The 14,155-nt window shown below is 46.8% G+C and overlaps 1 protein-coding gene across 1 annotated transcript in view; it reads left to right on the top strand.

Annotated features, from left to right (window-relative positions):
* The first annotated feature begins 2,728 nt into the window (after positions 1–2,728).
* The window catches only part of ARHGAP35 (Rho GTPase activating protein 35), a 149,942-nt gene continuing 138,515 nt past the window's right edge, over positions 2,729–14,155 (top strand). Inside the window, exon 1 of the mRNA XM_031659125.1 lies at positions 2,729–2,820. The gene's annotated coding sequence lies outside the window, so the exon portion shown is untranslated. The remainder of the gene's footprint in view (positions 2,821–14,155) is intronic.

The following is a 14,155-nucleotide window of genomic DNA, read 5'->3' as shown; positions in this document are numbered from 1 at the left end:
ATGCCAGAGTGAGACTCCATCTCAAAAAAAAAAAAAAAAAAAAAAAGTTGTGGCCAGGCTTTGGGAGGCTGAGATGGGTGACAGCTTGAGGCCAGGAGTTCCAGACCAGCCTCGTCCGAACAGGTGAAACCCTGTCTCTACTAAAAATACAAAAATTAGCCAGGTGTGGCGCCTGTAGTCCCAGCTACTCAGGAGGCTGAGGTAGAAGAATCGGTTGAACCCGGGAGGTGGAGGTTGTAGTGAGCTGAGATTGCACCACTGCACTCCAGCCTGGGTAACAGAACAAGACTCTGTCTTGAAGAAAAAAAAAAAAAAATGAGTGGGGCATGGCGGCACAAGCTTGTAATCCCAGCTGTAATCCCAGACTCTGTCTCAAAATAAAAAATTTTTAAAAGACTGTTGCTTGGTACAAAGTACTCATTTTTATTATTAAAGAACGAGGTATTAGGCCAAATCTGGGAGACTACCCTGAGAAGGTGACTTCAAGCTGAGAGTCGAAGGGTAAATCAGAGCTGATGGGTTCCCAAGGGGTTTGGGGGATCCAGCGTGAGCCCAACTGTCCTTGTTCTCCAGGTGCCGCCAGTTCACAAATTTAAGATTGAAAAGACCTGGAACACTGCATAGGTGTTAAAGACATTAATTTGAAGTACGGGTATCAGGAATTCACTGCCCCCCACCTTGTCTTTCCTGTGTCTCCTCAAGTAATATCAAAAGTCCCTTACACACCACGGTTTATAATGACAGCCCATGCACTCGATTTGGCAGCCCCACAGTGCTTAAAGAAAAGTTGTTGCTGTTGTTTCAAGCCACTAACATCTAAAAATCAGATTGAATGCATTAAAAGTACTTTTTTTTTTTTTTTTTTTTGAGACGGAGTCTCCCTCTGTTGCCCAGGCTGGAGTCCAGTGCGATCTCGGCTCACTGCAACCTCTCCTTCCCGAGTTCAAGCCATTCTCCTGTCTCAGCCTCCCGAGTAGCTGGGATTACAGGCGCCCGCCACGACGCCCACCTAATTTTTGTATTTTTAGTAGAGACAGGGTTTCATGTTGGCCAGGCTGGTCTCGACCTCCTGACCTCAAGTGATCCGCCCGCCTCGGCCTCCCAAAGTACTGGGATTACAGGCGTGAGCCACCATGTCCGGCCCTAAAAGTGCTACATTTAAAAAAAAAAAAAAAAAGGAAAATCCTTTAATATAAAAAGCTTTATTAATGGAATAAACAAGCCCATGTAATTTTATTTATCAACGCTTACAGAGCGCTTACTATATGCAAGGCCTGATTTCCAGAGCTTTACAAAATATAATCTATTTAATTTTCACAGCAGCCCTACGAGAGAGGTATGATTATCATCCCATTTTATAGATGAAGAGACTTATGGCAGAAATGCCAAATGTAATAGGAAATAGCCTTTCTTCATGCATTCCACAAATATTGGCTCGGCGCCCGGGAAGCTCATCTTCCACGATCTGTACTTCCGGAGGAGTCCCAGAGGAACACCTCCTCAGTTCAGAGGAGTCAAGGGTTACAGCGGTGCCCTCTCCCATCACTACTCTTTTCCTTTCAGGCTCCCTAATTGACATTTGATTTGTAGTCATTTGCACAATGCTAAGTGACAGGCTTGGGCTGCACACAGTACTAGGCCGTCTTCCCTCTCCTGGGGATCAGGCGATCACAGAACTAAAAACAAGTTGCAAGGACGCGCGCGTTGGCTGCGGATTTTCTTCACAGCCAGGAGAAAGAGCACGCGCTCTCCATCCCCGCCTCTTCTTCCGGGACGACGAATTGCGAAGCTCGGATTGGGCTGAGGCGGGCCACGCCTCCTCATATCCTCCAATCAACTCCCTCTCTGGTGGGCTCCCTCCTTCTCAGCCCCGCCCCACCGCCCCACGTTACGTCGCTCCTTCTGGCCTCCTCCGTTATCCCGGGGGCTGCGGCTCGCGCGGCAAACCCACCTCCCGTTGCTTCCCATTGGCTGCTCAGGTCCCGCGCGAGCGGGATCGCGCCCTTCGCCCCCCACCCCCAAAACCGGGCCATGCCTCTCTCCTTCGGCTTTCTCCAGAAGCCAGCGCGAGGTGGCAGATCGGCTGCTTGAGGCGCGCGCGGAGACGCGCGCTCCTCCTGCGGGCCACTCCCTCTGCCCTGCGCCAACAGCTGCGCCGGCTGGCAGCCCCCCGCGCACGCGCGCTCCCCCACCCCGCTCCCTCTGCTCGTTTGCAGCTCGCCTAGAGCTCAGTCACGACGGCGGCCGCCGCAGTAGCTGCATTTTTGGGGGCGCACGCGCACTGCACCGTCCGCGGCGGTTCCTAACCTCAGGCAGCGGCGGTGGCAGTGAGACCCTCGGGTGCGCACGCGCTCTGACCTCTCCCCACTGCCTCGCTGGTTGTCCCTTCGCGGCGCGCGCCCAGGGGCCGTTATCCCCCTGCAACGGTCCACGCGCCGCGCACGCGCAGTAGCGAGGGGGCGCGCGCGCGGGAGCGGCCGTCGCAGGAAGGAGGTGCAGCCGCTGCCGCCATTGCGAGTGAGGGAGGGAGGGAGGGAGTGAGCGAGGCTGGTCCGCCCTCCCCCTGGTTCCCGCCCCTCCCCCCTTCCCCTCCCCGCCCCCGCCCCGAGGGAGAGCCGCGGCGCGGCGGCAGGAGGAGGTGGAGGAGGCGGAGGAGGGAACCCGCGAGGGAGGGTCCGCCCGGCCCCCCGCCGCCCGAGCCGCCGCCGCCGCCGCCGCCTCAGCCGCCGCTGGACTAGGAGCAGGGGAACATGGCGCCGGGGCCCCCGTCGTTGCTGCCGGGATCCTGGAGGCCGGGGCCGCGCTGAGGGCGCCCAGCTGGTGAGTGCGCGAGCTCACGGGCCCCGGGCGGCGAGGCCGGGCGCCGCCCCGCTGAGGGGTCCAGGGGGAGGCGGGGACGGCGGGGCCCGGAGCCCGCGAACAATGGAGGAGCTGGAGGGGGAGGGGAGGAGCGGCCCCCCAGCTCCCCGGGCCCCGCCGTCCCCGTCGCTTCGCGCGTCGGCCCGGCCCGTGGGGCCTTTCTGCCCTTTGGACCTACCCCTGCCCGCCGCAGCCCTGCTGTCCCCGCCGCCGCCCCCACCCCCGATCAGTTGGGATCTCGGTGTCTGCCTCAGAGCCTCCCCGACTTCAGCCATCCGGCTCCCAATTCTGCGACCCCCTTCCCTCTTCCACCCCTCCATAATGCCCTTCGCTCTTCCCGGGCTCTGCAGTGCTTCTGGGACCCACCTTTTTCTCATTGACCATTTTGCATCCCTTAATTGTGGCTCCCACTTTTGAGATCCGTGACCCTTCTGCCTCTTCTCGATTCTGCTCTCACCACCCTTCAGATCTGTCCTCGGCCGCTTCTTTGACCTACCTGCTGTGCTATTATTCTTGTCTCAGAATATGTTGCACCCTGGGAGCTGTCCCTTTAGGACCTGCGGTTCCAAACCCTTGGAGATCCATCTGAGACCCCTGTTCAACCAGGCACTGCTGCCCCAGGTCTTCCCCTTGGACTTAATCCGGTTCCCTCGTGGGCCCTACTATCTGCATTTCTGTCTGCCCTCTCACAGAGCCTGCTGCACCCCGGGATGCCCCTCGGCTGGCCTTCTGACCCTTCCGTGCCCCAGTTCATTCCCCTGATCCCCTCGGACTTGGCTGCACCGTGCTTGCCTCTTCCCCTTCTCAGCTCTTGTTACCGTTTGCCATTCAGACCCTTTCCTCTCTTCCATACCTTTCTGCCTCTCAGCTCTGCCCCTTGCCCGACCTCAGATCTTGCTGCGCTCCCCTCACCTGCTTGCTTCTGACTCTTGCCTTCCCGGGAAGCAGCCTCCTCCCGCTTCTCTGACTCTGCAGGTCTCCCATTTCTGCTGTTCACTCAACTGATCTCTCCCTAACTCAGACTGCCTTCAGTTTCAGCCCCAGTGTTCTCTTGGAGGTTTCCTGTTTCCCCCACCTCCTTTTTGGCACTTCTCTGAGCTACTGCATGCATTTGCTACTCCTTTCTTTGGCCTGTCTCTCCTTCAGTTCTCTGCCTAAAAACTGCTTCCTGTCCCCTTTGCTCCAACTCCTCTGCTCCCCGTTTTAGCCCTTAGACATGCCCTTTAACGTCACTATACCTCTGATACCTCCCGGGCTGGTCACCCATCCCCTTCCCGTTGTGCATCTCACAGACCTGCCCCTAGATCCATTTTGTACCTGCACTTTCTCCTCGTTTTTTTCAATTCTGCCCCATCCTCTATTTAGTGTTTCCCTCCCCAGCTCGGCTGCTTCGGAGCTGTCCACTTGCCCGCATGTTTTTAGACCGGTTTTTAACTTCTGTATTGCCGTCCGCGCTTGGAGCGGTCCTTTAACACTGGGGTTCTTGTCACTGTGTCCCCTCTCTGTTCCCTCCCGAGTCTTAAGTTTTCCACATGACATTCTCTTCCCTCCACGATTTTGATTCAGCCTTCACCCTTCACTCTGCTTTATTTGCCCACCCTCCACTGCCCTGCCTCTTGTCTTCTTTTGGAGTTCTCACTCCCTCCAATTGTGACATTAAGATGTCTTCTTAATCATTCTTTCCTATGTATCCCCCCCACCTTCCTCTTGGAGCTGCCTCAGTGCTGTGATAGATTCTCACTCCCCTTACTCACCTTTGATATCCCTCTCCCAATTCTGTTCATCTTGGACTTGTTTCCTTCCTCACCTTTTTTTTTTTTTCCCCCTTCCCCTTGTATCTTGGCAGGCTCCTTCTCTTCCCATTTAGTTCCTATCAGACCTGCTCATCGCAGCTCACCACCCGTGGCCCACCCATTCCCCACTGAGCACTTCCCCTTTCAGGCATGTCTTTCTCTGTTTTCCATCCCTCTGCTGCAGAGGCAAAGGGGCTGGATTGGGCCTTAGGCTCTCAGGCTCTGAGACTGCAGATTCTCTCTCTGCACCCTAACCCTGAGGGTTCTATCCCCAGGGATCCTGAGAGATCTGGGTAAATAGGTGGGAGTTGGTTGATTGTTACTGCTCTGTGGAGTCTGGGAGTGTCTCCCCCATTTCTCCCACTTCCACTAGGTTAGTAGTGTGGAGGGAGGTAGATCTCTTTCCGTTGCCCCATTTTCTTTTCTCTGCTGTTTGCTCTCCCCCTTCCGATCTCTGGGCTCTGCAGCTTTGTGTCCTTTGGAAAAGGGGATTGCAGCTGCTCACAGATCTTTATTCTCTTTCTCACTTTCCCTCTTTCCTTCTCTGAGCGGTTGCATACAGTACCCTGTCTCCTATTCTACCTCTAAGCCAGCACCCCTAGGAGTGTGCTTTTTTTTCCCCCAGCTGACAAGTCATTTTGTTTTACCTCTAGCTGGGGAAATGCCAGTTCTCAGATTCTCCCGATCCCACTGGGGGTTATAGCCACACTTGGACCTAGGGAAGCTACAGTCTTGCCTTCCCTAATGGCCTCTGGTTTGCAGTGTGACCTTGGGGGAGGGGATGGGGAAGGTGGGCTTATTATTTCTTTTTCGCCTCTGCTCCAGGGAAGGCTCCAGCTTCCTGGTCTTCAAAATGGTGAGGGCTTGGGTTTGGAAAGCACTTTGCGGTTGTTTGTTGAAAGAGAGAGTGCCAAGTGTCACTCAGATTTCTGCCCTCTGGTATTGCAGGCTCTCCCTGCCACAGGAGCTGAGTGCCTCTGGGCAGATCCATGCTAGATTCTGGGGCTCATTGGTGTACAAGGGGTGTGTGGGTGGGCACTGACATTCCTTAAGCTTTTTGAGTGACCTGATTTGGTAGAGTTAGAAAAGGGTGCCAGGAACTGGTGGATGTGATTGGATTTTTAGTCTTATTATCTGAGAAATGCGTCTTAGCTACCATTCCTGAGCGATTTTCTTTAATGACTATATGGTTGGGCGGCGGGGCGGATTTAGGAAGTTCATTCAGGGGTAAAGGTGGTTTTTACAGAAAATCTATCCAACCATTTTCCTTCCTTAACTTGGGAAAGGGGATCTTTTGCATGTTCTAGGTTTATTTATTTTATTTCTTAAGTAAATCAAAAGCCTGATTTTTTTTTCCCTGCTGTGGCCTAGGGCAATTGTATATTAAAGTAGCCATCCAACTGTGAAGGAGCATTTACTGGAAGGATTTTCTTAACTGAGCTATGATCAAACTTTGTTTATTTTAGTACTTATTTAGAAATAATTCTGTGTGGACATATTTGAAATAAAAAACATTCACTGTCATCTACAGAGTTGGACCATTCACTCATCAAATATTAGGGCATTTGTATATGAGACAGTGAAGAGGGCTGATAGTAGATCTGTATGGCTCCTTGAACTTTTTAAAATTTTTTGACAGAATCTGGTAATTTTAATGATCTATGTATGGCATGGGTTTTCACCATTATTGACTTAAAGATTTTTTGATTCATTTCTGTTGGTGAATTTTTAGCCTTGTATATCATGATTAATTTCCTGAATTTATGTTAGAGTTTGTGTTACCCATGTTAGTATCAATGGTTGTTTTGTTTTTTATTCTTAATATAGAAGTGACAGATAATTAAGAATAAAAACAACTGTGTATGCAGTACTGCTTAAATGTGTGTCCCAGAGTTTTAATACCATTGGCAGCATAAAAAGGTCCTGCATGCCAAAAGCCTAAGTTTACATAATAGGGAGAGAGGAAACACAGAATAAAGAGCTGATTTTTCCACCTACACTGCTAACTGATGTTCTTAAAGACTGTCAGATTTCTCTGAGGCCAGCAGAGGCCCCAACTCCAGCATTGACATTTGCTTTCATGATGGAATTGGGTGCTACAGAAATGTGAGGTGGTAGCCTTGGCCTTCTGGCACAGTTAATATGCCATTTGGAGTCGGGGGGCTGGAGCAGGAGATGGCGGTAGGCAACTGCTTTCGACGTAGTAACATGTTTTCAAGGGCTCTTGCCCTGCCTAGGAAATCTTTGTAAAGACTTTTAAAAACTAATCTGATCAAAGTTCCTCGTTTAAGTCATCATCTTGTTTTCAACTAACCTTTCTTTGGCCATCCCCCCCGCCTTTTACCTGCCCCCCATTTTCCTTGGCATGGTGAAGGTTGACGCATTTAGGACGGTGACAAATCAGAAAATACTCATTCTTCTTGATCCAGAAGAGAAGAAGTTGAAAGAAGTTGTCGGTGTGCAGATTCATGGGCAGATCCATGGACCTTGATGGTGACTTTTGGCAAAGGACACAGCCTGGGAGGGGTGGGGGCTGCACAGGTGACAGTAAACCATAGCCTGATAAATGTTTGGTGAGTCTGCATGTGAGGAAGTGAGGCATCAGGTCAATATAGTTGGAGATTGAAAAGGTTGGAGTGGCTGTTGGTCTCCATCTAGTCTGGTCTGCTTCCCATCTTTGGTCCACTGTGGTCTCCTGAGAGATGTTAGGCTGCTTGCAGGGTCTTCCTGTGATCTGCTATAACTATTGTCAGTCACCACCTGGCAGTCTAAACAATGTCTTGATTTACACAGTCATTGTGACTTTTTTTTTTTTTTTTTTTTGAGACGGAGTTTCACTCTTGTTGCCCAGGCTGGAGTGCAGTGGCGCAATCTCAGCTCCCCACAACCTCCGCCTCCTGGGTTCAAGCGATTCTCCTGCCTCAGCTTCTGAAGTAGCTGGGATTACAAGCATGCGCCACCACGCCAGGTTAATTTTTGTATTTTTAGTAGAGATGGGGTTTCATCATGTTGGCCAGGCTGGTCTTGAACTCCTGACTTCAAGTGATACACCTGCCTCGCCCTCCCAAAGTGCTGGGATTACAGGCATGAGCCACCACGCCTGACCTGTTTTTCCCTTTTTTAAAAAAATCTTCTGTTATTCATCACAGCACTATCCATGATGTCCAGTTGGTAAGATTTCTTTTTCACGATCTATAAAATGGCTAAAATTGAGATTCTTTGCATGAAGAGAGAAGGTGACTAGCAGAAATACCTCCTTTGACGCCTTGCGTTCATTGGAACTCAGTGTGAAAGTCAGTGCCTGGTCTAGCCTCCTCATTTACAGATGGAGGAATGGAAGGCTGGCATAACGCATTGTGACAGGCTTCCTGCCACAGCAGAAAAGTATGGACTTATATAACGGCGGGGACCTGCCTTCTGATCTAGGCCTTGTCCTAATTAGTTGGGACCTTGAACAAATTGCTTTACCTCTCTGGGCTTCATCTTCCTAGTCTGAAGCCTGGTGTGCTGTCCAGGTCTGATTGTAGATTCTTGTTGTCCTGGGTCACGTACCAAGTTAGAGCTGGGGCTTAGGACTAAGCTCCTGTTGCTGCTCTTTGATTCCTCCCTCACCTGCCAATCCCCAACTGCCTGTCATCAAGTCCTATAACCTGGAGTTTGTGTAGGGGGCTCTTTCCCTGGGAGACGCAGTAAAATGAGCTGGATTACCCTTGTATACTTTTTCAGATATAAAATAAACACTGCCTGTTTTTCAACCGTTCACATGGAAATTACTTTATAATTTAGGGGGATGGGATTATCCAGATTATATTAGCTACATAACTGAAACCATATATCTCTTTTAAAAACAATATGGAATTTTTCAAGCTGAGTCATTGTTGACCTAGGCTCTCAAACAGCAATGGTCTGAATAGCACTTGTATTCCTGGCATTAAGAAATGCAAACAAATAATTGATGTTCATCTTCCCGAAAGTTTCTTTCTATTTAACTTTTGATCCAATGCTTTATCAGGCTTCATCTATGAAGAATTCTTGAAGATAACTTTTGGCACCTGTCAATCTAATTTTCATTTATTTGCTTCTCTGATATTGAGAAATGCCATTAAGTTGATATATTAGCAGCCAGATACTTTCAGCCATGAAGTATCATTACAGGAAAGTAATATTTATTTTAGTTGAAAATAGCCAGACTTGCCTATCTCTCTCATTTTCCTTTATTGAAACAAACATTTTCTTTTTATGCACTTTGCAGCAGTTGTGACTGTTGTATTATAGATCTGTAGGTATTTCCTGCCCCTTTTGCTCTCCTAATATCTCTGCATTCTTACTTGGATGATGTCCTCGTCCTGGCCACTGTAGTAAATTGGTAATTGAATTTGAACAATTGAGAGGCAACTTCCTATGATGTAAAGAATGTTGAAGAAACCTGGATTCTAGCCCTAGCCCTGCCATTTACTAGCCGTGTAACTAGCCAAATCATTTTCAATTCTGTGGACTACAGTTCCTTCATTTGAAAAATGAGGGGATTATACTAGTTAGTTCCCATTCTGCCTTATGTTGTGGCTAATAATAGATTGTCATCTCTCTCTAGATAGATAGTAAACTCCTGAGGATGAGGAGCCTCTTACATTATCTTTGATTTCCCACCACACCTAGCAGAATACTTTGTACTTGGTAGGCCCCCATTGCATCCATGTTGATAGAAGATAAAACAGGTGCTAGAGTCTTTTTTTTTTTTTTAGATGTTTATACCATCTGTAATGGCCATTTGCAGACTTTAAATGCTTAGAGGGCCTGCTGTCCTGGTCAGCTTTTTTTTTTTTTTTTTTTTTTTTTTTTTTTTTTTTGAGACGGACTCTTGCTCTATCGCCCAGTCTGGAGTGCAGTGGCGAGATCTCGGCTCACTGCAACCTCCGCCTCCTGAATTCCAGCTATTCTCATTCCTCAACCTCCCGAGTGGCTGGGATTACAGGCGCACGCCAACGATGCCCATCTAATTTTTATATTTTTAGTAGAGACGGGGTTTTGCCACGTTGGCCAGCCTGGTCTCGAACTCCTGACCTCAGGTGAGCCACCGGCCTTGGCATCCCAAAGTGCTGGGATGACAGACGTGAGCCACCGCGCCTGGCCCTGGCCCAGGATACTTTAATCTGCATACTTGCTGTATTATAAATTTCTTGATCATGGTGACACAGTTAATAAGTAGTAAGGCAGTGTTAAGAATCCAGATCTGTCTGATTTCAAAATTTGTGTTTATTTTATTAGGCTACGTTGCCTCTCTGGGCGTATAATAATTAGCATAGTTCATCACCTTAAGGAATTTATAGTCAGTTGTAAACAACCATATAGGGTGAAGAGAAGTAAATGTTGAATAGACTATTCTGATTAGTATCTGGCTTCTTGGGACATAATCCTGTATTAATGGTCTTGAAGACTTTCATATTCAGAGATTTGAGCACACAGTAGGTTCTGTATCACAGCATTTTGAAAAGAGTCTACACCACAAGTACCAGCTTGCCTTTTTAGCCAGCATATTTGGAAAAGTTGAGCATTTTATTTCTGACCTGGATTCAAACACAGGTGTAACAAAACTATAAGTAAACTAGTCTAACAGGAAGAAGGTAGAGATGTTTGGTCATGTAATAACTCCTTAAATCTACATTTTTTTCAGCAAGTAGAAAAGTATTTGGGTAGCTACAAATTGAGATATTTTCTTTAGGTAGGCAACTAAAAATATATGCATAGAATATATGCAACTACAATTTGTCAATTTACAATTAAAAATAAAAAAAGAAACATACAGATAGAAATACATCTTTCCTCTTGAGTTATTTATGTGGAGCTCACTATGATACTCTTTTTTTTTTTTTTTTTTCTCGCGACGTAGTCTTCCTCTGTCACTCAGGCTGGAGCACAGTGGTGCAATCTCAGCTCACTGCAACCTTCACCTCCCAGGTTCAAGTGATTCTCCTGCTTCAGCGTCCCGAGTAGCTGGGATTACAGGCGCTCACCACCATGCCTGGCTAGTTTTTTGTATTTTTAGTAGAGATGGGGTTTCACCATGTTGGCCAGGCGGGTCTTAAACTCCTGACCTCAGGTGATCCTTATGCTTCGGCCTCCCAAAGTGCTGGGATTACAGGCCTGAGCCTCCCCATAGGGCCATAATACTTTATTTAGTAACTTTTTGCATTTAAGAAAATGTTAGTCTAAAAGTATGCTGGTTAGTTACAGCTAATAGTCTCCTGAGGTGTATATATATAGTTGGCCAGGCGTGGTGGCTCACGCCTATAATCCCAGCACTTTGGGAGGCCAAGGTGGGCAGATCACCTAAACACCTAGCCCCCAGAGGTAAAGGCTGCAATGAGCCATGATCGCGCCACTCCAGTCCTGCCTGGGTGATGAAGTGAGACTTTGTCTCAAAAAAAAAAAAATTATATGTGTGTGTGTGTGTGTGTATGTGTGTGTATATGTATTTGCATTGTGTGTTTGTGTATGTATATAGTTGCATTGTACTTTTTCCTCATTTTCATTTAAAAGAAAGGTCAAAACTGTGGCTTTATCTTTTGCAGCCTGCACTACTTAGGAATGAGACAAAGGAAAATGATTACCATTAATTGCCATGGGCAATTAAAAAGAGTTCTTTGTTCAGTAACAAATTGATTGTGTACAAATGAAAGTCAGCACTGCGTTAATACAAGATTATTAGATTCTTGAAATCTGCATCTTCTGGTAGAGTAGCTTTCACTTCAAGGGAATTATTTCACTGGGAATAGCTTACCTAAATGATTGGTGATAAAACGTATCACTAGATCTTTATTTTTCAGAAATGCCTATTAACGTTGTAGGTAGAGGCTGGTGGATATGCTGCTTTTATAGTAACCTTTTTAATGGCCTGAAATCACTGTGTATGTTTTTTAATGCTGCCAGCGTATAAGAAATTTCTTCCTCTGATTGCTCAGTCATTTGAGGAATGTAGATAAAGCCTTTGATAAATGAGGAAAAAGAGAAGACTCCTGACTGCTGTGGAGTGGGTCTTGGCTGTTGGCATGTACCTAGTAGTAGCCACTCAATAACCACAAAGGCTTAAAAAATGGCAGCCTTAGCTAAAGTTGTTATGATTTGATGTTATATATATACAAAGTGTATATATTTTCTTGTGTACAAGTCCCCTTTTAAGTTTTTTTCTTAAAAAATTAAAGTATAATCTACATGTAGAAAAGTAAATAAATCTTAAGTGTCCATTTCTGAATTTTTTGCATGTTGTACAAGCCCCTTTTTCCTATGATGGGGCATGATTCCCTTTTCTACATAGTTCTTACTGAGCTGGAAATTATTTGAGAGTCTAGTCTATATAAGGCACTTCAATTATTACTTTAATATACAAATGTGAACATGTAGGATGTTTCTAACTTTACCTATCTGGGCAGGGTCAAATACCTGATAAAGAATGGGATAACGGTGATTTCATTGTATAAATTATCACAAGTGTGAAAGCATTCCTTTAACAGATCTTTTCTACTCGTGTTGTAATTCCAGATTATTTTGGTCTCTGTTTGCAGAAATTAAAAGAAAAGAGATAGTGGTCGATGCTGATGAGAGTGAAATGGAACTGATATTGAAATTACTATCAGGCCTGCAAACTAGTGTGAACTTTCAGGAAAGTAGTTTAGCAATGTTTTATTTGTTTGTTTTTTGAGATGGAGTCTTGCTGTGTCACCCAGGCTAGAGTGCAGTGGCATGATCTCGGCTCACTGCGAGCTCTGCCTCCCGGGTTCAAGCAGTTCTCCTGCCTCAGCCTCCCCATTAACTGGGATTACAAGCGCGTGCCACCATGCCTGGCTAATTTTTTTTTTTTTTTTTTTTTTTTTTTTTGAGGCGGAGTCTCGCTCTGTCGCCCAGGCTGGAGTGCAGTGGCGCGATCTCGGCTCACTGCAAGCTCCGCCTCCCGGGTTTACGCCATTCTCCTGCCTCAGCCTCCCGAGTAGCTGGGACTACAGGCGCCGCCACCACGCCCGGCTAATTTTTTGTATTTTTAGTAGAGACGGGGTTTCACCGTGTTAGCCAGGATGGTCTCGATCTCCTGACCTCGTGATCCGCCTGTCTCGGCCTCCCAAAGTGCTGGGATTACAGGCTTGAGCCACCGCGCCCGGCCCCCTGGCTAATTTTTGTACTTTTAGTAGAGATGGGGTTTTGCCATGTTGGCCAGGCTGGTTTTGAACTCCTGACCTCATGTGATCTACCTGCCTCGGCCTCCCCAAGTGCTGGGATTACAGGCGTGAGCCACCGCACTCGGCCTGTTTTTCTTGTTGTTGTTTGTTTGTTTGTTTTTTCCAAGAGAGAGTTTTGCTCTGTTGCTCAGGCTGGAGTGCAGTGGCGTAATCTTGGCTCACTGCAACCTCCGCCTCCCGGGTTCAAGGGATTCTCTTGCCTCAGCCTCCCAAGTAGCTGGGATTACAGGCACCCACCACCATGCCTAGCTAATTTTTGTGATATATTTATATGTGTGTGTGTATATATATATATTTTGTTGTTGTTGTTGTTTTGAGTAGGTACGAGGTTTCACCATGTTGGCCAGGGTGTTCTCGAATTCCTGACCTCAAGTGATCTGCCCACCTCGGCCTCCCAGAGTGCTGGGATAACAGGTGTGAGCTACCATGCCCATCCAGCAATGTTTTAAGAAACATACAATCCTTGATCTACTTATAAGAATCTATAGGGCCAGGTGCGGTGGCTCATGCCTGTAATCCCAGCACTTGAGGAGGCCTAAGCGGGCAGATCTCTTGAGGTCAGGAGTTCGAGACCAGCCTGGCCAATATGGTGAAACCCCATCTCTACTGAAAATACAAAAAATTAGCCGGGCATGGTGGCGGGTGCCTGTAATCCCAGCTATTCGGGAGGCTGAGGTAGGAGAATCGCTTGAACCCGGAAGACAGAGGTTGCGTTGAGTGGAGATTACGCCATTGCACTCTAGCGTGGGTGACAGAGTGAGACTCTGTCTCACAGAAAAAAAAAAAAAGAATCTATAGGGACCGAGAAATAGAGATGTGAATCAAGATTGTATACAAAAGAAATGTTAACTATGTTAACTATATGGATGTTTATAAATTAACAAAAAAAAATCTAAATGTTTTAACCTTAGGGGAATGGTTTGCTTTATGGAAAGGTTATGGAGTCATTAAAAAAAGTATGTTTTTGAGAATATTTGACATGGGAAAGTGCACACAAAATAAAATTAAATGTGGGAAAAAATAGGATATAGAACTATAAACAGCATGAGTCCAGTTATTTTAAAATATATATACGAAAAAGTGGAAGAAATATGCTGAAGTATTACTAGTTAACTCTGTGTTGTAGGATTATGGGTGATTAAAACTTTTTTTTGAATTTTCCCAAGCTTTCCACAATGATTTTACTATTTCTGATTCAGGGAAAACAAGATTAAACAAGTTTTTTTTTTTTGTAGTGTGGTTGTCTTGTGTTTGGCTTTTCTTATAAACATATGA

The sequence above is a fragment of the Papio anubis genome, chromosome 20 (assembly GCF_008728515.1).
Source record: "Papio anubis isolate 15944 chromosome 20, Panubis1.0, whole genome shotgun sequence".
In the NCBI taxonomy this organism is placed as follows: domain Eukaryota; kingdom Metazoa; phylum Chordata; class Mammalia; order Primates; family Cercopithecidae; genus Papio; species Papio anubis.
The sequence above is the reverse complement of the archived record's forward strand: the minus strand, read 5'-3'. Positions and strand labels throughout refer to the sequence as shown.